The 22557-nt window shown below is 51.5% G+C and overlaps 1 non-coding gene across 1 annotated transcript; it reads right to left on the bottom strand.

Annotated features, from left to right (window-relative positions):
- Positions 1-7043: 7043 nt before the first annotated feature.
- trnai-aau (transfer RNA isoleucine (anticodon AAU)) lies at positions 7044-7117 on the bottom strand. The gene has a single exon. It is a non-coding gene; the product is annotated as a tRNA-Ile (tRNA).
- Positions 7118-22557: the final 15440 nt, after the last annotated feature.

Genomic DNA, 22557 nt, shown 5'->3' with positions numbered 1-22557 from the left:
GGTGTTGGTGGTTCCCCCTTTTCGTCAGTCGCGGCGGTGTCGAGCTGGTGTGCTTCGACCGCTGCGTCGCTCCCGGTGTTCCGGAGGTGGGGTGTGCTGGGCACTTCGCTGCTCCCGTTATCCCGGGGCTGGTCTGCGTTGGTTACTCCTTCGCTCCCGGTGTCCCGGAGCTCGTGTGCGCTGGGACCTTTGTTGCTCTCAGGTTCCTGGGGCAGGGCTGTGTTGGTCGCTTCCCTGCTCCCGTTTTTCCGTGGCCGTGCGATGGCGCATTGCCTCTTCTTCAGGCGGTGGCACTTTTCCTCATCAGACAAGCTGCCGTCGCTGGTTTCTGCCGAGCTTGGTGGTCGCCTCTTGGCCTTGCGCCTTTTCCCGACTATCTATCGTCTGATGTCAGCTCGTCTCTGGGTTCGGTGCTCTGGGGGCGAGGTTGTCCACATACAACTATACCATCCGCCACAGGCCAGGCACAGAAAACTGTGCCGATGCTCTCAGTGGGCTGCCATTGCCCACCACTGGGGTGGAGATGGCACAGCCCGCCGATTTAGTCATGGTAATGGAAGCATTCGAGAGTGAGCAATCACCTGTTACCGCCCGACAGATTCGAACCTAGACGAGCCAGGACCCCTTACTGTCCTTAGTAAAAAACTGTGTGCTCCACGGGAGTTGGTCTAGTGTCTCGTTAGAGATGCAGGAAGAAATAAAGCCGTACCTACGGCGCAGAGATGAAATGGGAATACAGGCAGACTACCTCCTATGGGGTAATCGGGTTGTGGTGCCAAAAAAGGGCAGAGACACTTTCATCAGTGATCTCCACAGCACCCACCCAGGCATTGTAATGATAAAAGCGATAGCCAGATCCCACGTGTGGTGGCCCGGTATCGATGCAGACTTAGAGTCCTGCGTGCACAAATGTAATACCTGTTCCCAGTTAAGCAATGCACCCAGGGAGGCGCCACTAAGTTTATGGTCCTGGCCCTCCAAACCGTGGTCCAGGGTCCATGTCGACTATGCAGGCCCAATCTTGGGAAAAATGTTCCTTGTGGTTGTAGATGTTTACTCCAAATGGATTGAATGTGAGATAATGTCGGCAAGCACGTCCGCTACCATCATCGAAAGCCTACGGGCCATGTTTGCCATGCACGGCCTGCCTGATGTCCTTGTGAGTGACAATGGGCCGTGCTTTACCAGTGTCGAGTTCAAGGAGTTCATGACCCGCAATGGGATCAAACATGTCACGTCTGCCCCATTTAAACCAGCGTCCAACGGTCAGGCTGAATGAGCAGTTCAAACAATCAAGCAGAGCTTGAAGAGGGTAACTGAAGGCTCACTGCAGACTCGCCTATCCCGAGTCCTGCTTAGTTACTGCACAAGACCCCACTCACTCACTGGGGTTCCCCTCGCTGAACCGCTCATGAAAAGGGCACTTAAGACATGGCTCTCGTTAGTACACCCTGATCTACACGAACAGGTAGAGAGCAGGCGACTTCAACAGAATACATATCATGATGGCGCAAATGTGTCACGCGAAATTGAGATAAATGATCCTCTATTTGTGTTGAACTATGGACAAGGTCCCAACTGGCTTCCTGCACTGTTTTGGCCAAAGAGGGGAGTAGGGTGTTTGTGGTCAAACTCTCAAATGGACTCACCTGCAGGAAACACTTGGACCAAACCAAACTCAGATTCACGGACTATCCAGAACAACCCACAATAGACTGTACCTTTTTTGACCCTCCAACACACACACACACACACACACACATACACACACACAAGTGGCAACCGACCCAGCAGTTGACCACGAAGCAGAACCCATCACCAACAGCAGCCCAGCAGGACTCACCACCCCCAGCAGCCCAGCAAGGCCAGCTGTGCAGCAGCCCAGCAAGGGCCCAACAAACGATTCACCAAAACCAGCATTTGCACCGAGACGATCAACCAGGGAAAGGAAGGCCCCAGATCGACTCACATTGTAAATAGTTACACTATTGACTTTTGTGGGGGGGGGGGGGGGGGACTGTTGTTATGTATGTAAACCTGTAAATACCATGTACAACCACCAGAGGGCTTATCCCCTGGAGTCCCAAGGGATCCCACAATCCCTTGGGAGCACCTGTATATAAGGAGGCCTCACAGGCTGGAGAGGCACTCTGAGATCTGTGACAAAGGACTACGGTCACACCTTACTTTGAGCTTGCAGTATCTAGTCTGACTCTTTACTCAAGACTTAACAAAACTATTCTAGTCTCAGAAAGTAGGACGTGGCGTGGAACCACTCCAAGGTCGAGCGTTCAGTACACATTTTAACTGATGTTCTGCCTCTCCCTGTTCGCCCGGGAACATCCCGAAACTGAGGCGGACTTGTATTGTTCAAGGTCAAGGGTTGGTGTGGGTTTCCCACTGTCTCTGTCCATGGGGGTCTCCTGCACTCCACCTAATTGTTCTCTTGGACTGACCGTGCTCACCAGAAGCTAATCTCGCTCTCCAAATTGTCAGTGCAGGCAAGGCAATTAGTGTCAATCATGTAACGGCAGGTGTGTTTAAACAGAATTTGAGCAATCAGCTGGAGAATTAAAATCTTCTCACTGAAGGTTATAAGTCTTTCTTCATCACGATTCAATTAGGTTGGTATCATCTTCTGAGGAGAGGATTGTGCTTTGATGCTGCTGCATGGAAAACCTCTCTTTTATCTTCTGAGCTCAAGAACGGGCGCCACTGAGACATTACTGCCGTAAACACTGGTGATAGGGTGCGTGTTACACAGTAAAAAGCAAGACATGCATTTATATAGCGCCTTTCGCGACCAGCGGACGTCCCACAGTGCTTTACAGCCAATGAAGTACTTTTTGGCGTGCAGTCACTGTTGTAATGTAGGAAATGCGGCTGCCAATTTGTGCACAGCAAGCTCCCGCACACAGCAATGTGACGACGACCACATCATCTGTTTTTTAGTTTTGTTGATTAAGGAATTAAAAATTGGCCCCAGGACACCAGGGATAACCCCCGTGCTTTTCTTTGAGATATAGTACACCCACCTGAGAGGGCAGATGGGGCCTCGGGTTTAACGTCTCATCTGAAAGAGGGCACCTCCGACAGTGCAGCACTCCCTCAGCACTGCTCCTCCGACAGTGCGGCACTCCCTCAGTACTGCCCCTCCAACAGTGCGGCGCTCCCGCAGCACTGCCCCTCCGACAGTGCGGCGCTCCCTCAGCACTGCCCCTCCGACAGTGCGGCGCTCCCTCAGCACTGCCCCTCCGACAGTGCGGCGCTCCCTCAGCACTGCCCCTCCGACAGTGCGGCGCTCCCTCAGCACTGCCCCTCCGACAGTGCGGCGCTCCCTCAGCACTGCCCCTCTGACAGTGCGGCGCTCCCTCAGCACTGCCTCTCCGACAGTGCGGCGCTCCCTCAGCACTGTCCCTCCGACAGTGCGGCACTCCCTCAGTACTGCCCCTCCGACAGTGCGGTGCTCCCTCGGCACTGCCCCTCCGACAGTGCGGCGCTCCCTCAGCACTGCACTGGGAGTGTCAGCCTAGATTTGGTGCTCAAGTCTCTGGAGTGGGACTTGAGTATCTCAGATAGTGGTACACAAGTCATTAAGAAAATAATAAAAGCTAAAGCGGACAAGAACATAACAGCAGTAGGCCATTCAGCCCCTCGAGCCTGTTCCGCCGTTCAATTAGATCATAGCTTATCTATATCTTAACTCAGTTTACCCGCCTTGGTTCCATATCCCTGAATGCCTTACAAAAATCTATCCATCTCTGTTTAGAAATGTTCAATTGACCTCCCGGCTGCAGCAGCTTTTTGGGGGCGAGAGTTCCACTCACCCTTTGTGTGAGGAAACTATGGTCCTGAATTCACGGCCCACACGGGCACGTACGAGGTGTGCACACATCCGTCAGGGCCCCACAAGTCCCGGGTTTAGGCATGTGCACGCTCCGAGACCCGCAACTTGCAACCTGACAAGAATCCTCTCGGCAGATCGCACGCATCTGGATGTAAAGGGGCCTCTGCAGGCAGAGACTCGGGCTGTTTGCCCAACTCCAGCCCAGCCAATGTCCTTGAAATTCTTATGGCTGACAAAAGCTGGTGTAAGGCCTGCTTACGTCAGGGTAAGACTTTTAAAGGACAGAAATATAAATGTATTCCAGTAATTTAAACATTTAAAATCCTATTAAATAAGGTAAGTTCATTTTTAGACCCTTTAAAATATGGATAGTTAATTTTCAATTTTTTTTTGTTCTTAAGTAATTTGGATTAATTTCAAGTATGTGATTTTTTAAAATTATATCTTAAGTGTTTGTGTTATTCCCATTCATACTCACTGCCACTCTGTACAATCGGAATTCACCACCAGTATGAATGAGAATGCCCCTACTTTGATTGGTTGGGCCGGCCCATGTGATCCCAGGGACGTATGCCAAGCACCGGCGTTCCTGAGATATGTGGGCCATCGTCTCCGAATCCCCGGGACCACCAGGTAAATTCGTAGAAATTCTTCAGGTCAGAGGCATCTGCCCGTGGGAGAACTCCCCTGCTCTTCATCGAAATAGTGCCGTGGGATCTTTTACCTCCACCTGAGCGAGCAGACGGGACCTCGGTTTCACGTCTCATCTGAAAGACGGCACCTCTGACAGTGCAGCGCTCCCTCAGTACTGCCCCTCCGACAGTGCAGCGCTCCCTCAGTACTGCCCCTCCGACAGTGCAGCGCTCCCTCAGTACTGCCCCTCCGTCAGTGCGGTGCTCTCTCAGTACTGCCCCTCCGATAGTGTGGCACTCCCTCAGCACCGGCCCTCCGACAGTGCAGCGCTCCCTCAGCACTGGTCCTCCAACAGTGCAGCGCTCCCTCAGCACTGGCCCCCCGACAGTGCAGCGCTCCCTCAGTACTGCCCCTCCGACAGTGCAGCGCTCCCTCAGTACTGCCCCTCCGACAGTGCAGCGCTCCCTCAGCACTGCCCCTCCGACAGTGCGGCGCTCCCTCAGTACGGCGCTCCCTCAGCACCGCCTCTCCGACAGTGCGGCGCTCCCTCAGTACGGCGCTCCCTCAGCACCGCCCCTCCGACAGTGCGGCGCTCCCTCAGTACGGCGCTCCCTCAGTACTGCCCCTCCGACAGTGCGGCGCTCCATCAGCACTGCACTGGAGTGTCAGCCTAGATTTATGTGCTCAAGTCCCTGGAGTGGGACTCGAACCCACAACCTTCTGACTCAAAGGCGAGAGTGCTGCCCACTGAGCCACGGCTGACATGGAATAGAAAGAGATTGGAATAAGCAGGGAAATAAATTGTGAAGGCAATTAAAAACTGCCTTTTGTTGCAAACAAGGACAAATGAGCAAGAACACATTCAGTCTGTTCCTGACATCATCTGAATTGCTCAGTTGAACTTAATTCTTAAATATAATTCATCATGTGTTGCAAAACCTTTCTGGCAAAATACAACATTATGCAATGCAGTATGGCTGTATGTGTGTGTGTGTTTATGCGTGTGTATGTTTGTATGTGTGTATGTGCGCCTGTATGCATGTATGTATGTGTGTGTGCATGTGTGCCTGTATATACGCACACCTTTCAATGACAACAACAACATCTTAAATTTATATAGCGCCTTTAATGTAATAAAACGTCCCAAGGTGCTTCACAGGAACGTTATCCAAACACTGAGCCATACAAGGTGCTGAAGACAGCAAAAGACACGACCGCCAACAGTGGGGCAATTCAAATTGGGGATGTTCAAAAGGCCAGAATTAGCGGTGCGCAGATATCTGGGGGGATTCACTGCCTGGAGGGAGACTCAATCGTGGCTTTCAAAAGGGAGTTGGATAAGTGCCTGAAGGACAAAGAATGTGCAGGGTTACGGGGAAAGGGCGGGAGGAGTGGGACTGGCTGAAGTGCTCTTGCAGAGAGCCGGCACGGGCTTGATGGGCTGAATACACATAAACATAGAAAATAGGTGCAGGAGTAGGCCATTCGGCCCTTCGAGCCTGCACCACCATTCAATATGATCATGACTGATCATGCAACTTCAGTACCCCATTCCTGCTTTCTCTCCATACCCCTTGTGCCCTTTAGCCGTAAGGGCCACATCTAACTCCCTCTTGAATATGTCCAACGAACTGGCCTCAACAACTTTCTGTGGCAGAGAAGTCCACAGGTTGCTCCAGAATGGCCTCCTTCTGTGCTGTAACCGTTGTCTTATGCTGAAGACAGTACCTGCGACAGTGCAGCACTCCCTCCGTACTGGCACTGAAGCACCAGCCTAGATTATGCGTTCAAGTCTGTCGCTCCGGGATTCGACATGAGGACAGACTCTTCTGTAAACTGCCTTCATAATGTCAATGTCTCCCTTGTGTCAAACCACAAGAATAGCTCTTAAAGTGCAGTCAAACCAGAGCAGTGTATCTCCCCTGACTCTCACACTGCTGATTTTAGCAGTGAAGTTCTGCAATCCCTTTGCTTTCTTGATTGCTGCTCCACAGTGACAGGACATGTTGTGTGCCAAAACCAAGAATGCCTCAAGATAGTTCAATGTCAGCCGTTGCTATTTAGTACTGTCCGTGGGACGTATTCCATTATTTCCTTCCACTGCACCATTTACAGATTCTATCTTACTCTCCACAATGCTTGCTCAGGCTCACTTGCCCCCTATGCTTGTGTTCAAATCCCTCAGTGGCCTCGCCCCGTCCCTACCTCTGTAACCTCCTCCAGCCCCAAGATCTCGGCGCTCTTCCAATTCTGGCCTCTCGCGCATCCCCCGATATTCCTCGCTCCACCATTGGCGGCCGTAATCTATCTGCTTCATGGTTTCTTTGCTTAAGGATTCACAGCAACACATTGCTATTAAGAACTAGTTGGTTTATTAGCAAAAGGTTTAACAATCGCATGACCGGTTCATCCACCAGGCTCACAATCACCTGCCCCATCGTGGATCCCCCGAACCCAACTGGCTGGGGTTTTATTGAGTCTTGTGAACATCACGTGACTGGCTAAGCCACTCCCAACTCAACAGCTCTACAACTATTTTAGTTGAAGATAATTAGCATTTGAATGGCCCATACGGGGATCGAACCAGTGACCATGGCGTTATTAACACCACGCTCGAACCAACTGAACTAACCAGCCACCAACCACCTGTGAGCATACTCACAGGTGCATACATTATAGCGGCCATGCCTTCAGCTGCCTGGGCCCAAAAGCACTAGAATTCCATGCCTAGACCTCTCCGCCTCTCTCTCTCCTCCTGTAAGCCGCTCCCTATCATCTACCTCTTTGACTAAGCTTTTGGTCACCTGTCCCAATATATCCTTTTGCGGCCCAGTGTCAACTTGTGTTTGGTATCGCTGCTGTGAAGCACCTGGGGACGGTTTACTGTGTCAAAGGTGCTATATAAATGCATTGTACAAGTTTGCCAATGGGAACCTTAAACTAATGAAAACCCTTCTCTCTTTGCCTCATCCTGTAATTGGGTCTCAGTTCTCCACACTACAATAAAAGTAAGGCTTTGATTCACTTTGGTTATATTAACCTGTGTTAATTTAATTTTTCACACCAACTGACAGGCAGAATATAGTAAAGTAAATAATATTAATATACACCAAACTCATAGGCACCCAGCAGAAATACCAATAACTCACATTCCTTGCATTTTACAGGTATGACCCAAAGGTCATGGCTAATAAGTTAATGATTCATATGTAACCGAGACTGCTGTATTATTGAGACCAGTTGACATTAGCAGTTGAAGGTCCCTTGCTTATTGAAAGTGTTACAATTAGAATTCAGGGTGCCCAGCATCACAAGGTGAAATCCAATCTTTGTGGCTATCTTATTAAGTCGCTTGCAGAAATCGATGTTGATGAATTAATGAGCTCTGCTCCCAGCAGATCTGAACAGGCTGTGCCCGTCCCTCTGCTGTACAGCGACACAGGTTAGCAAGGCCACAGGGAAAGCAAACCGAGCAGTAAGGTTTAGTCCCAGAGGTATAGAATTGAAAAGTTGGGAAGTTGTGTTAAACCTGTATCGAACCTTGGTTAGACCACACTTGGAGCACTGCGTACAGTTCTGGTCGACGTAAGTTGGGGTGGAGTGTAGAATGTTTCGGTGTAAGGGGTGTCACAGTTGTGTGGGGCGGGCTGGTTGGGCCGGGTGCTCTTTACCTGTCCGCCATTGTTCATTGTTCATAGGTTTATCTGTAACCTTCAGGGCTGCGGACCGAGGGCCGTGCGGCTCTTTGTCGGCCGGTGCGGACACGATGGGCCGAAATGGCCTCCTTCTGCCCTGTAAACTTTTACGTTTCTGTGATATAGAGGCACTGGAGAGGGCGCAGAGAAGATTTGCAAGGCTGATACCAGAAATGCGAGGGTATACGTATCAGGAAAGGATGAACAGGGTGGGTCTCTTTTCTCTTGAAAAGAGATTGCTGAGGGGTGACCTAATTGAGGTCGTTAAAATGATGAAGAGGTTTAACAAGATAGACGTAGAGAAGAGAAAATGTGTCCACTTGTGGAGCAGACCAGAACTCGAGACCATCAATATAAGACAGTCACTAATAAATCCAATGGGGAATTCAGGAGAAACTTCTTTACCCAGAGAGGGCTGAGAATGTGGAACTCGCTGCCACAGGGAGGGGTTGAGGCGAATAGTATCGATGCATTTAAGGCGAGGCTGGATAAACACATGGGGGAGAAAGGAACAGAAGGATGTGCTGATGGGGTGAGATGAAGAGGGGTGGGAGGGGGCTGGTGTGGAGCATAAACCCCGGCACGGAGCTGTGGGCCCAGTGGTCTGTTTCTGTGCCGTACATTGTGTAATGACCGCTGCGTTTTGATTTCATCATTTTTTTTTTTGGATTGCTCGCAAAATGTCGTAAAGTACAGCCTGCACGAACATGACACTCGCCCAGCAATTGTTGGCAGGTCATCCGTGACAGCCGAGCAAGGCAGAAGCAACGAGGAAAGTTAATTAAAATAATGGACAGTGCAGGCTGGAAAAGGCATCCAGCATTCTGCTCACGTGCCTGAAGAAGTGGTTTGTTTAAGACTGCCGCGGTGAAGGCAGCTGATTGATGGCAGCACACGATGGCACCAGCTTTTCCTGGGCGCTCAGGCAACATGCATCTTGTCCGTCTCTTTTGGTCGGCCGTCCATTTACATCGCACGACAAGAGTGGCATTTTGGGATTCAAGCTGCAGCCTTTATCCTGGGCCAACATTTCTCCCACAACCACCACCGAAACGGTTCATCTACTCACTGTCGCGTTGGTTGTGGGATCTTGCTTTGCGCCTGTCGATAGCAGCGATTCCCACATTGCAACAGTGACGACGCCGCAGAATTACTTCATTGGCTGCACAGTGCGTTCTGGGGTTGTGACAGGTGCTATAGAAATGAAAGTTGTTCCTTTCTGTCGTTGAACTAACGGCTAGCCGGCATGGGCTCGACGGGCCGAATGGCCTGCTCCCATGCTGTAGCCACCATTCTATGATTCTAGGTTAGAGATGGATGACGAAAGGTCCCCGGCCTGATACATCAACGCTGCTTCTCTCTCCACTCAGCCGTCTCGGATCCAAGCTCCGCAATTTCCTCCTGAAGCTTTTCCAACGCTCTCTCCTCCTTGGTGTCAGCCGTGGCTCAGTGGGCAGCACACTCGCCTCTGGGTCAAGTCCCACTCCAGGGACTTGAGCACAAAAATCTAGGCAGACACTCTCCCAGTGCATTACTGAGGGAGCGCCGCACTGTCAGAGGGGCAGTACTGAGGGAGTGCAGCACTGTCGGAGGGGCAGTACTGAGGGAGCGCCACACTGTCGGAGGGGCAGTACTGAGGGAGTGCAGCACTGTCGGAGGGGCAGTACTGAAGGAGCGCCGCACTGTCGGAGGGGCAGTACTGAGGGAGCGCCACACTGTCGGAGGGGCAGTACTGAGGGAGCGCCGCACTGTCGGAGGGGCAGTACTGAGGGAGCGCCGCACTGTCGGAGGGGCAGTACTGAGGGAGCGCCGCACTGTCAGAGGGGAAGTGCTGAGGGAGCACTGCACTGTCGGAGGGGCCGCACTGTCGGAGGGACAGTACTGAGGGAGCGCCGCACTATCAGAGGGGCAGTACTGAGGGAGTACTGCACTGTCAGAGGAGAGCAAGGGAGTTATCCCCGGTGTCCTGGGGCCAATATTTATCCCTCAATCAACTTGACAAAAACAGGTGATCTGGTCATTATCACATTGCTGTGTGTGGGAGCTTGCTGTGCGCAAATTGGCTGCCGCGTTTCCCACATTACAACAGTGACTACACTCCAAAAGTACTTCATTGGCTGTAAAGTGCTTTGGGACATCCGGTGATCGTGAAAGGCGCTATACAAATGCAAGTCTTTCTTTAAGACACTGCTTAAAACTGACCTCTTAGACCAAGGGTTTGGCCACCTGTCCTAATGTCTCCTTCTTTAGCTCGTTGTCAAACCTTTGTCCGATTACGCTCCTGAGAAGTGCCTTGCGACGTTTCACCATGTTCAAGGCGCTATATAAATGCAAGTTGGTGTTGTTTCTCGTCAGTGGGAATGCTATTTGATGTGGTTCGATGAGGGAGGGATGCTAACTGATTGGATTGTGTCACAGTACAGGTCAACGTCTTTGGCGGAAGGGGGGCTGGGGGTGGGGCGGGGGGGGCTTATAAATTTGAGGCGTTCCTCAGACCAACCAGGCAACTTTTAAAATTAATTTGAGGTAAAAATAAAGGGAAGGGCAGCACTGGGCTCCTGTAGACTCAGGAATGATGGATGAGAGAGCCGGTTTGTATCGGGAGGGTTATTGATCTTAGAACCATTAGGTGCTGTATTGAATAAAGACCAAACGATTCAAATCATACTCATAGTAATATGTGACGTCATGAATTTAAATTTAGAATGTGCAATCGCCAGTATTCGATTCTGTCTGGGAGTGGTGCGGAGTGTGTTCTGAATGATTATGAACTGCAGAGGGGTCAGGTTGGGAGAGGGCTGTATCGGCTTGTCAGGGCACAGTCACTGCCACAGGAGAGTAGGAGCCAGAGGGAAGAAAGAGAGACGTGTATTTCTACAGTGCCTTTCACAAGAATTAGCAGGAGTCGGCCATTCGGCCCCTCGAGCCTGCTCCGCCATTCAATAAGATCGTGGCTGATCTGATCTTGTCCTCAGCTCCACTTCCCCGCCCGCTCCCCGTAACCCTCAACTCCCCTATCGCTCACAAATCTGTCTATATCCGCCTTAAATATATTCAATGTCCCAGCCCCCACAGCTCTCTGGGGCAGAGAGTTCCACAGATTTACAAACCCTCTAAGAGAAGAAATTCCTCCTCATCTCAGTTCTGAATGGACGACCCCTTATTCTGAAACTGACCATGACCACCGGATCGCCCAAAGTGCTTTACAGCCAATGAAGTACTTTTGGAGTGTGGTCACTGTTGTAATGTGGGAAACATGGCAGCCAATTTGCGCACAGCAAGCTCCCACACACAGCAATGTGATAATGACCAGATAATCTGTTTTTGTTATGTTGATTGAGGGATAAATATTGGCCCCAGGACACCGGGGAGAACTCCCCTGCTCTTCTTCAAAATAGAGCCCTGGGATCTTTTACATCCACCTGAGAGAGCAGACAGGACCTCGGTTTAACATCTCATCTGAAAATGGCGCCTCTGACAGTGCAGCACTCCCTCAGTACTGCCCCTCCGACAGTGCGGCACTCCCTCAGTACTGCCCCTCCGACAGCGCGGCACTCCCTCAGTACTGCCCCTCTGACAGTGCGGCACTCCCTCAGTACTGCCCCTCTGACAGTGCGGCGCTCCCTCAGAACTTTACTTCTGACAGTGCGGCACTCTCTCAGTACTGCCCCTCCGATAGTACAGCGCTCCCTCGGTACTGCCCCTCCGACAGTGCGGCGCTCCCTCAGTACAGCCCCTCCGACAGTACAGCGCTCCCTCAGCACTGCCCCTCCGACAGTGCAGCCCTCCCTTAGTACTGCCCCTCAGACAGTGCAGCACTCCCTCAGTACTGCCCCTCCGACAGTGCAGTGCTCCCTCAGTACAGCCCCTCCGACAGTACAGCGCTCCCTCAGCACTGCCCCTCCGACAGTACAGCGCTCCCTCAGTACAGCCCCTCCGACAGTGCAGCGCTCCCTCAGTACTGCCCCTCCGACAGTGCAGCCCTCTCTCAGTACTGCCCCTCCGACAGTACAGCGCTCCCTCAGCACTGCCCCTCCGACAGTGCAGCGCTCCCTTAGTACTGCCCCTCCGACAGTGCAGCCCTCTCTCAGTACTGCCCCCCTGACAGTGCAGCACTCCCTCAGTACTGCCTCTCCGACAGTGCGGCGCTCCCTCCGCCCTGCACCGGAGTGTCAGCTTGGATTGACGTGATGGATGGGATGGGAGATGAGCAGATGTCCTCCTAAGTTTTGTGGGGGGGGGGGCAAGCGATTTATGTCTCTCTCTCCCCCTCATCCCTCCCTTTCCCTGGACTCATCCTTGATGTCCCCATAACTCTGGATGCACCAACTCATCTCGCACATATTGAACGTGCTCGTTCCTGTTAAGAGCAGTTCCCCAGACCTCACTTGGCAAAATGTCATCGACCTTAAACATTACGGGTTGGAAATTCGGTCACCGCCCGAGTGCTGATTTTACCGCCAGGCGTTAGGTGCAGGCTCCAAATGCCAAATTGAGATTTTTACGGCCAAAGGTGAGAGAGCAGCGCTAAACAGTGGCGTTGCACACTCGTCCTTGGGCGGGAGCACAGGAAGCCGACTGGATTTCCCCAGCGGGAGGCTGTCGCAGTGCTCGCTGGGAAACGGGGAGAAAGGGGAAGACAAAAAACAAACCCTCAAACATCTCCGACCCACACACAAACCTCCCCACTGTTACAGCTAATGAGAAAATGAAGATATAAAGAACAAACCTTACCTTGCTCTCTGGCCGATATCGGGAGGGTTATTGATCTTAGAACCATTAGGTGCTGTATTGAATAAAGACCAAACGATTCAAATCATACTCATAGTAATATGTGACGTCATGAATTTAAATTTAGAATGTGCAATCGCCAGTATTCGATTCTGTCTGGGAGTGGTGCGGAGTGTGTTCTGAATGATTATGAACTGCAGAGGGGTCAGGTTGGGAGAGGGCTGTATCGGCTTGTCAGGGCACAGTCACTGCCACAGGAGAGTAGGAGCCAGAGGGAAGAAAGAGAGACGTGTATTTCTACAGTGCCTTTCACAAGAATTAGCAGGAGTCGGCCATTCGGCCCCTCGAGCCTGCTCCGCCATTCAATAAGATCGTGGCTGATCTGATCTTGTCCTCAGCTCCACTTCCCCGCCCGCTCCCCATAACCCTCAACTCCCCTATCGCTCACAAATCTGTCTATATTTAACCACCACTGCTTCCAGGCTGTACGGTTGCCCGCCGATACATCAGCCGTACGAACTAAATATCGCGATAGAGGCGCCAGGAGGTGTACTGAACGCGCACTGACGTCATGGTTCCCATGGCGTTAGCTGGCGGGAGGTAACCTTTCAACACCCTTAAAAAAATGTGGAAGGAGTTGCAAGTTGGAATGATTCGATTATTTCTGACTCATCAGATCGTCGTTATTACAAGTACAATACCAGTAGCGTATCTGACATCAGATTTATTATATACAAGTCCACAGAAAGTCAGAATTTAAGTCTGAGTCCGAGTCAGGCAGACAAACAATTTGAAGATGTAGAGAGTCCAGATGTAGATCAAGGGTTACCCTTGGAGGGGGTGGTGAGTCTGTCAGCTTGCCTTCCTGACCCAGAGCGGTTTCGAGTCGCTCTCACTCCCTGGTTCTCGAGCTTGGATTTATTAATCAGGGTGTGATAAAGTGCAGCAGACAACTGTTTTGTACAAAGAAGTTTGGGGTTTTATTCAAGAACGCAAATAACACAAATGCACTCCAATAAAGCAGCAAAATCTTACAAAAAAGGTTCTAAACGACGGGAATACTTTATTACAGGTAATAAACACAACAGAAATATCTCCCACCTCCCACTTACTCTCTAACTCCGTCAAACTCGAGGGCTCCAGGGATTCATGCTCACCAGATCCTTTCCTTTGACAGCTAGGACTGTTTCACGGTTTCGGAGTTCTTTGGTTAGAGCCGGTTTGCCTTGCCGTACCCCGGATGTGGTAGAAGACGTCTGCTGCGTATTGAAGCCAGTTGGGGCGAGTCCGCTGATGCGGTTCGACGTGGTTTGGATTTATCTCTGGTGAGTACTCAATTTCCTTTATTAGCAATAGGGTTTTAAGTTCTTTAGGTAATTTTTACCCACTGGATAGTCTAGGCACAAATTGTCGAGTGGAAAACTTGCGTGGACCCCGGTTGACTTTCCTGGTTGGTTTCGTCAGTCGCGGTGGTCCGGTGATGGCTGTTACCAAATCAGTTGGTATTGATGTTCCACTGATTGGTTTTTGAAGTTCTTTTCTCCGATGTCGTGATGTTTCTTCCTGTGTTTTCTCGCCGTGTGTTCTCGATCTTGATCTTGTTGTTCCGAAGTGATGGTCAGAAAGGTTTTCCTGTGATGGTCAGAAAAATTCTCTTGGTACGATAGGCCCTCAATTATACTCTGAGAGGCTGCTTAATCTTCGCGCCAAATCTAACGTTTCTTTTGTTTGAGTTTTGCTGCCCATTGATTTTAAGTGGTCTTCTTTGTATAAGTTTTGGCAGGCTAGCTAACTGAAACTTGATTAAATGTTTTAATCTGGCGTTGATAGACTTTGGGATTGTGATGCTCCTTATTTATGAGCTGATGAACTCTTGTCCATTGTAATAGCACTGCTTTGGCTTCGGGAAGTCTGGGCTGAGCCAGATATTTCTATGCATGTCGAAAAGGTGTTGGAATATGTCTGTGATATGTGGGTCCTGTGGGTGGGGTGGATAATGTTTCTTCCGTGGTCGATTGTTTAAATGTTAATGTTTTCTGGGAGCCTGACGATGGTTAAACAGCTCCCCCAGACAAACTGATTAGCTACAATATCCAAATTCTAAAGGTAAAGGTTGATCCCACCCCTCTGTCTCTGCAGCTTTCCCCACAGGCCCAAATATGCCTTTTAAAATCCCAAACATGGTTAAACTTCGTAGATTTCTTCCATATGCATTTTAGGATCCCAAACTTTCTGTTTAATAGGCCCAAATTGAATCTGCTTTTCAGTGAGTCCAAACACTGGGGGGTTTCCACGAATTTTGGAATCTTACACCTTTGAAGAAAAACTCTCCTCAGGCTCAGCTTAGAATGAGTCTAAGTTTGACGCCATGTTTGGGAAGTCCTGTTCGAAAGCGATGGTATCCTCTTCGAAACAGAAAACCAGTGGTTGTGCTTGATTTGTTGATACGGCAAAGTAAGTCCATATTTTTGTTTTATAAAACCATGCAAGTTATGTATGACGATTATTTTGTTGTAATTACTTCTTCATTAAGGAGGGAGGAGTTTAATTACTTCTTCATTAAGGAGGGAGAAGTGTAATATAATTCCATCCAGTGGACCACTGCTCCGCCGGGTGGACTACTGCGGTAATGCAACCATTGCTGTCTACAAGAATAAAAAGGTCAGGGCACCATGTTTCTGTGCAAGGAGCCATCTTGAAGTCTGTGTGTTTGTGATGTTGTAAAGGATATACCATAAGCGAATTTTGCGTCAGGCGTGAACAGCACCCAGTGCCACTCCCAACCGCCTAACTCCCAGTTAGCACCCAACATCAGTGTTTTCAGCAGGCGTTGACAACCAAATTTCGACCCCTAACTCTGTTCCTCTCTCCACTGATGCTGCCTGACCTGCTGAGTGTTTCCCGCAATTTCTCCTTCATTTTACCATTCCGGATCTCACTTGCTGACCACATTCATCTGTCCAAAGCCTCGCTAAAAATAGCTCTGCTCACCTTCTGCACTGTCCTCACCAACACGTTGATCTGTATTTTTCCAATTATATCGGAGTGAGTCTATTCTCCTTGCTGTTGTTCCCCTTGACGAGATCGGGCAGTGATTGATAACACTGTGTGCACAGACGCCATGACATCATGGCACAGCGTGCTGTAAAAGCAGATGGTACACATTTAACACCAGCACTCCATCATACTATCAAGCTACCTGCATCGCTAAGCAGCAATTGTACCTCTGTCACATGACATACTCATAGTTTTACTGATGCTGTAGCAGCAGAATATTGGGGACTGGGAGCTGGATAACTTGCGGTGCTGGAGGAGGTCATTTGGCCCATTGTTCACACTCTTTGTCAGCTGTCCATTTAGTCTCACTCCTCCACCTCCTGCTCCCGCCACCCCCTCCCCCCCCGCCCCCCGCTCCCATCCCACGCTTTCTCCTTTTCCACTTTGGGTATTTATCCAATTCCCTTATGAAAGTTACCATTGAATCTGCTGCCATTGCCCATTCAGGAAGCGCGTTCCTGATCACAACAACTCGCTGCGTTAAAAAAACATGCATACGCTTGCACATAAATTCACACACTCACACACACAGCGCACAGTATCAGCTACGTCTCAGTGGGCAGCACCCTCACCTCCGAATCAGAAGTTCATGGGTTCAAGTCCCACTCCACAAAATTGAGCACAAAATCTAGGCTGACACTCCAGTGCAGTACTGAGGGAGCGCCGCACTGTCGGAGGGGCAGTATTGAGGGAGTGCCGCACTGTCGGAGGGGCAGTACTGAGGGAGCGCCGCTCTGTCGGAGGGGCAGTATTGAGGGAGTGCCGCACTGTCCGAGGGGCAGTACTGAGGGAGCGCTGCACTGTCGGAGGGGCAGTATTGAGGGAATGCTGCACTGTCGGAGGGGCAGTACTGAGGGAGCGCCGCACTGTCGGAGGGGCAGTATTGAGGGAGTGCCGCACTGTCCGAGGGGCAGTACTGAGGGAACGCTGCACTGTCAGCGGGGCAGTACTGAGGGAGTGCTGCACTGTCGGAGTGGCAGTACTGAGGGAACGCTGCACTGTCAGAGGGGCAGTACTGAGGGAGCGCTGCACTGTCAGAAGGGCAGTACTGAGGGAACGCCGCACTGTTGGAGGGGCAGTACTGAGGGAGCGCTGCACTGTCAGCAGGGCAGTACTGAAGGAGTGCCGCACTGTCGGAAGGGCAGTACTGAGGGAGCGCCGCACTGTTGGAGGGGCAGTACTGAGGGAGCGCCCCACTGTTGGAGGGGCAGTACTGAGGGAGCGCTGCAGTGTCGGAGGGGCCGTCTTTCAGATGAGACATTAAACCAAGGCTCCGCCTGCTCTCTGACGTAAAAGATCCCACGGCACTATTTCGATAAGAGCATTTTGTAAAGGCATTGTATAAATACAAGTCTTTCTTTCACACACACGCATGTATAAAAAAACACATTTCTTATTTAAATGACCGACATGTACGGTAAGCAGTTTTGTGCCGATGGAATATCGGATAATGTATAGATTGCAATGCGCTGTAAAGCAGTAACACATCACAAGGTGACACCATTCGGCCCATCGAGCTCATCAATCTGTAGAAAGTCACACCAAAACTCCACGGGAATTCCCCCGATTGTTCACTGTATGATCTCGGGGAAATCCCGGAGAAATGACCTCAACATTATTACCCCATTTCTCCGGGATCTTCCGCCAAGAAATGCCGGGAGAGGCAAAATTCAACCCTTCGGAGTTTCCACTGCCTCCCAGTCATGGAGTCTCTTCAACCATTCCGGAGAAAATTGGTCATAATCGGTCTTTCTTTTCAAAGTCAATAAACTTCAAGGAAACAAGCAACAGAGTAACTATGCAGAGTTCAGCTAAATGGATCATTTAATAATCACCAGGCACACAGGAGATAAAGGGATAATCCTGACCACTGGTGTTCAGTCGGGCTGGGTAGGATGTAGAGTCGCATTTCATGAAGCCAATCATTCAATTGTGAGCAAACCTTGTGTCAGACTCGCTGTAATTCTGCACTGTCAGACCTCGGGCAATGATAGGCTTCATTCTATAATGATTGAAGAACACATACATATCAGCTGTCACAATTCCATTATCCATTGTATATTAAGAAAGAAAGACTTGCATTTATATAGCACCTTTCACCACCACCGGATGTCCCAAAGCGCTTTACAGCCAATGAAGTACTTTTGGAGTGTAGTCACTGTAGTAAAGTGGGAAACGCGGCAGCCAATTTGCGTACAGCAAGCTCCCACACACAGCAATGTGATAATGACCGGATAATCTGCTTTTGTGATGTTGATTGAGGGATAAATATTGGCCCCAGGACCCTGCTCTTCTTTGAAATAGTGCCATAGGATCTTTTACATCCACCTGAGAAAGCAGACAGGGCTTCGGTTTAACGTCTCATCTGAAAGATGGCCCCTCCGACAGTGCAGCGCTCCCTCAGTACTGCCCCTCCGACAGTGCAGCTCTCCCTCAGTACTGCTCCTCCGACAGTGTGGCGCTCCCTCAGTACAGCCCCTCCGACAGTGCAGCGCTCCCTCAGCACTGCCCCTCCAACAGTGCATCACTCCCTCAGTACTGTCCCTCCGACAGTGCGGCGCTCCCTCAGCACTGCCCTTCCGACAGTGCGGCGCTCCCTCAGCACTGCCCTTCCGACAGTGCGGCGCTCCCTCAGCACTGCCCCTCCGACAGTGCGGCGCTCCCTCAACACTGCCCCTCCGACAGTGCGCCGCTCCCTCAGTACTGCCCCTGCCACAGTGTGACACTCCCTCAGTATTGAGTCGGGAGCGTCAGCCTAGATTTTTGTGCTCAAGTGCCTGGAATGGGACTTGAACCCACAACCTTCTGACTCCAAGGCGAGTGTGCTGCCCACTGAGCCACGGTTGGCACTAAATTATGGAAAGACCTTTGATTCATATCAAGTTTAACTCAGGCAATCCAATGGGGAATTCAGGAGAAACTTCTTTACCCAGAGAGAGGTGAGAATGTGGAACTCGCTGCCACAGGGTGGGGTTGAGGCGAATAGTATCGGTGCATTTAAGGGGAGGCTGGACAAGCGTATGGGGGAGAAGGGAATAGAGGGTTATGCTGATAGAGTTAGATGAGGAAAGACGGGAGGAGGCTCGAGTGGAGCATAAACGCCGGCACGGACTGGTTGGGCCGAATGGCCTGTTTCTGTACCGTATATCCCGTGTAATCCTGTGTAAAATGACTACCCTGATTGCATGCCAAGTACTGCAGTAAGCAACCTGGGAAAACAGCCTTTTCCTTCTGCCTGATATGTTTGTAACGAAGATGTTTAAAAAGAATTAAAATACGCAATCGTTCTTTTTCTTGTGATTGTTCTCCCGGGGATTGCCCGCGGATGTGCCGCGGAGATTAAGCTTTGACTTCCCCGGAGAGTCCGGGGACATTCCTGGCACCCACTAACTCTCCCCGAACACCTCCCTGCATAATCTCAATATGCCTCCAGACCATGACACCGGAAGGGTTAAGCCGGAGAGTAACTTCATCTTGCTGCTGGGAGTGGAGATGTGTAGGCTTTGGCAGAATCTGCACGCGCTCTGCACTCAGCCCTATCACACGGTAATAACAGCCTTGATGCAAAGTTCTGTGGAACGTAGCAATTAAGTGCTAATTCGTGCTTGTAAAACTGAGTCGTGACTGCCCCTTGTGCGTGTGACTTGAGGTCATATCGGAGATGTTTATAATAACCGCATTTCTGACACATGCTCTTCCCTCGGGTTAAGCCATAGGTTTTCCACTCATCGTTCAACAAAACCTTGCATTTATATAGCACCTTTAACGTATTAAAACGCCCCAAGGTGCTTCACAGGTAATCAGACTAAATTTCACGCTGAGCTACATGGGCAGGTATTAGGACAGGTGACCAAAAACTTGCTTAAAGAGCTGTGGCACAGTGGGCAGCACTCACGCCTCCGGGTCAGAGTGGTTGTGGGTTCAAGTCCCACTCCAGGAACCTGAGCACAAAATCTAGGCTGGCACTCCCAGTGCAGTGCTGAGGGAGCGCCGCACTGTTGGAGGGGCAGTACTGAGGGAGTGCTGTACTGTCAGAGGGGCAGCACTGAGGGAGTGCCGCACTGTCAGAGGGGCAGTACTGAGGGAGTGCCGCACTGTCGGAGGGGCAGTACTGAGGGAGTGTCGGAGGGGCAATACTGAGGTAGCGCCGCACTGTCGGAGGGGCAGTACTGAGGTAGCGCCGCACTGTCGGAGGGGCAGTACTGAGGGAGTGCCGGACTGTCGGAGGAGCAGTACTGAGGGAGCACCGCACTGTCGGAGTGGCAGTACTAAGTGAGCGGCGCATTGTCGGAGTGGCAGTGCTGAGTGAGCGCTGCACTGTCGGAGGGGCAGTACTGAGGGATCGCCGCACTGTCGGAGGGGCAGTACTGAGGGAGTGCCGCACTGTCGGAGGGGCAGTACTGAGGGATCGCCGCACTGTCGGAGGGGCAGTACTGAGGGAGCGCCGCACTGTCGGAGGGGCAGTACTGAGGGAGCGCCGCACTGTCGGAGGGGCAGTACTGAGTGAGCGCTGCACTGTCGGAGGGGCAGTACTGAGTGAGTGTCGGAGGGGCAGTACTGAGTGAGCGCTGCACTGTCGGAGGGGCAGTACTGAGGGAGTGCTGCACTGTCGGCAGTGCCGTCTTTCAGATGAGACGTTAAACCGAGGCCCCGTCTGCTCTCTCAGGTGGATATAAAAGATCCCACGGCACTATTTTGAAGAAGAGCAGGGGAGTTCTCCTCGGTGTCCTGGGGCCAATATTTATCCCTCAATCAACATAGTCATGAAAGGCGCTATGTAGCTCCAAGTCTTTCTGAAGTGGCTTGGTGTCAGATTTTGTCTGGTAACACTCCTGTGAAGCGCCTTGGGACGTTTTACAACATTAAAGGTGCTATATAAATGCAAGTTATTTTTGTTTATTCAGGGTGCCATGTAAAATGGTGATCTGAGAGGCAAGGGGACATTTTTTGCTTGAACATGGGCATCACTTCTGCCCATGAGATCCAACCCAACCCAGGAACATTGGGTGAGGAAGCTTCTCCCTGGGGATGTTGAGTGTGTGAAGTGTGACTATCATCATCAGAGGCAGTCCCTCGGAATCGAGGAAGACTTGCTTCCACTCCTGAAGTGAGTTCTCTGGTGGCTGAACAGTCCAATACAAGAGCCACCGTCCCTGTCACAGGTGGGACAGACAGTGGTTGAGGGAAGGGGAGGGTGGGACAGGTTTGCCGCACGCTCCTTCCGCTGCCTGCGCTTGGTTTCTGCAGGCTCTCGGCGACGAGGCTCGAGGCGCTCAGCGCCCTCCCGGATGCACTTCCTCCACTTAGGGCGGTCTGGTCTTTGGGCCAGGGACTCCCAGGTGGCGGTGGGGATGTTGCACTTAGTCGCTCCCGGTCCAGTTCCTGTAACTCCCCAGCGCCATAGGCTGTAATTGGTGCTAATTGCTAGTGTTAGACCGAGAGTTGATGAGCAATGGTGGTAACTAGGCGATTGACACTGGCACAGCCATCGCTGAATGATGTAGCTGGGGTGAGGGTCCAGGGGGAGCTCTGGGCTGTCACCTAACAGCTAGTGTACCACCATAATGTGATCATCGCCGAGCATCTCAGTGTCTCCAGAATAGACCAGCACAATTGGGTGAGGGGGATCAGCGTTCAGGCATCTCCATGCTGCTGATCACAGACTTTACTTTAACTTTGCCCTATACTTTCTCAGGTGCCAGATGTGACCAATCATGCTGGGCCAGGGTGGCACAGATTGCAATTGCCCTCCTAAGCTGCCCCAGGGCTTTCAGAACATTCAGGTGAGCGCTGGAACATCAGAGGGCTATTCAGCTGTGTGAAGCATCACAAGCCCAGGCCAAGCCTGATCCTGTCCTCACCTAGACACGCACACCCATTCCTTCCTTCCTTCCTTCCTTCCCTCTCTCCCTCCCTCCCTCCCTTCCCCCTCCCCTTCCCCCCTCCATCATCCCCTCCCTCTTCCCCTCCCCCTCCAACGTCCCCTCCCCTTCCCCTCCCCTTCCCCTTCCTCTTCCTCTTCCCCTCCATCGTCCCCTTCCCCTCCATCGTCCCCTCTCCCTCCATCGTCCCCTCCCCCTTCCCCTCCATCTTCCCCTCCCCTTCCCCTTCCTCTTCCCCTTCCCCTCCATCGTCCCCTCTCCCTCCATCGTCCCCTCCCCCTTCCCCTCCATCTTCCCCTCCCCTTCCCCTTCCTCTTCCTCTTCCCCTCCATCGTCCCCTTCCCCTCCATCGTCCCCTCCCCCTCCATCGTCCCCTCCCCCTTCCCCTCCATCTTCCCCTCCCCTTCCCCTTCCTCTTCCTCTTCCCCTCCATCGTCCCCTCCCCCCCCCCCACCATCGTCCCCTCCCCTCCCTTTTGATTTTAAATCCTTTTCCCTAGCTTTCCGGATCACAATCCCACCCCCCCCCAGATAGTTTCCCCTTTAAGTCCATGCTCACTGAGAAGCTTTCCAGCATCGCTAGCATCGCCTGGTGTAGCTGGACTGACCCAGCGTCGAGCACAGATCTCGGGCTTTCCCTGCTCGGTGTGGGTCTTGCTACGCTGACCAGTGCGCTGACCATCTGAACCATTCAAAGAGTGACCGGCGAGTGT

The sequence above is a fragment of the Pristiophorus japonicus genome, chromosome 24 (assembly GCF_044704955.1).
Source record: "Pristiophorus japonicus isolate sPriJap1 chromosome 24, sPriJap1.hap1, whole genome shotgun sequence".
Taxonomy (NCBI): Eukaryota; Metazoa; Chordata; class Chondrichthyes; family Pristiophoridae; genus Pristiophorus; species Pristiophorus japonicus.
Note: the sequence above shows the minus strand (reverse complement) of the source record. Positions and strands in the feature narration are given on the sequence as shown.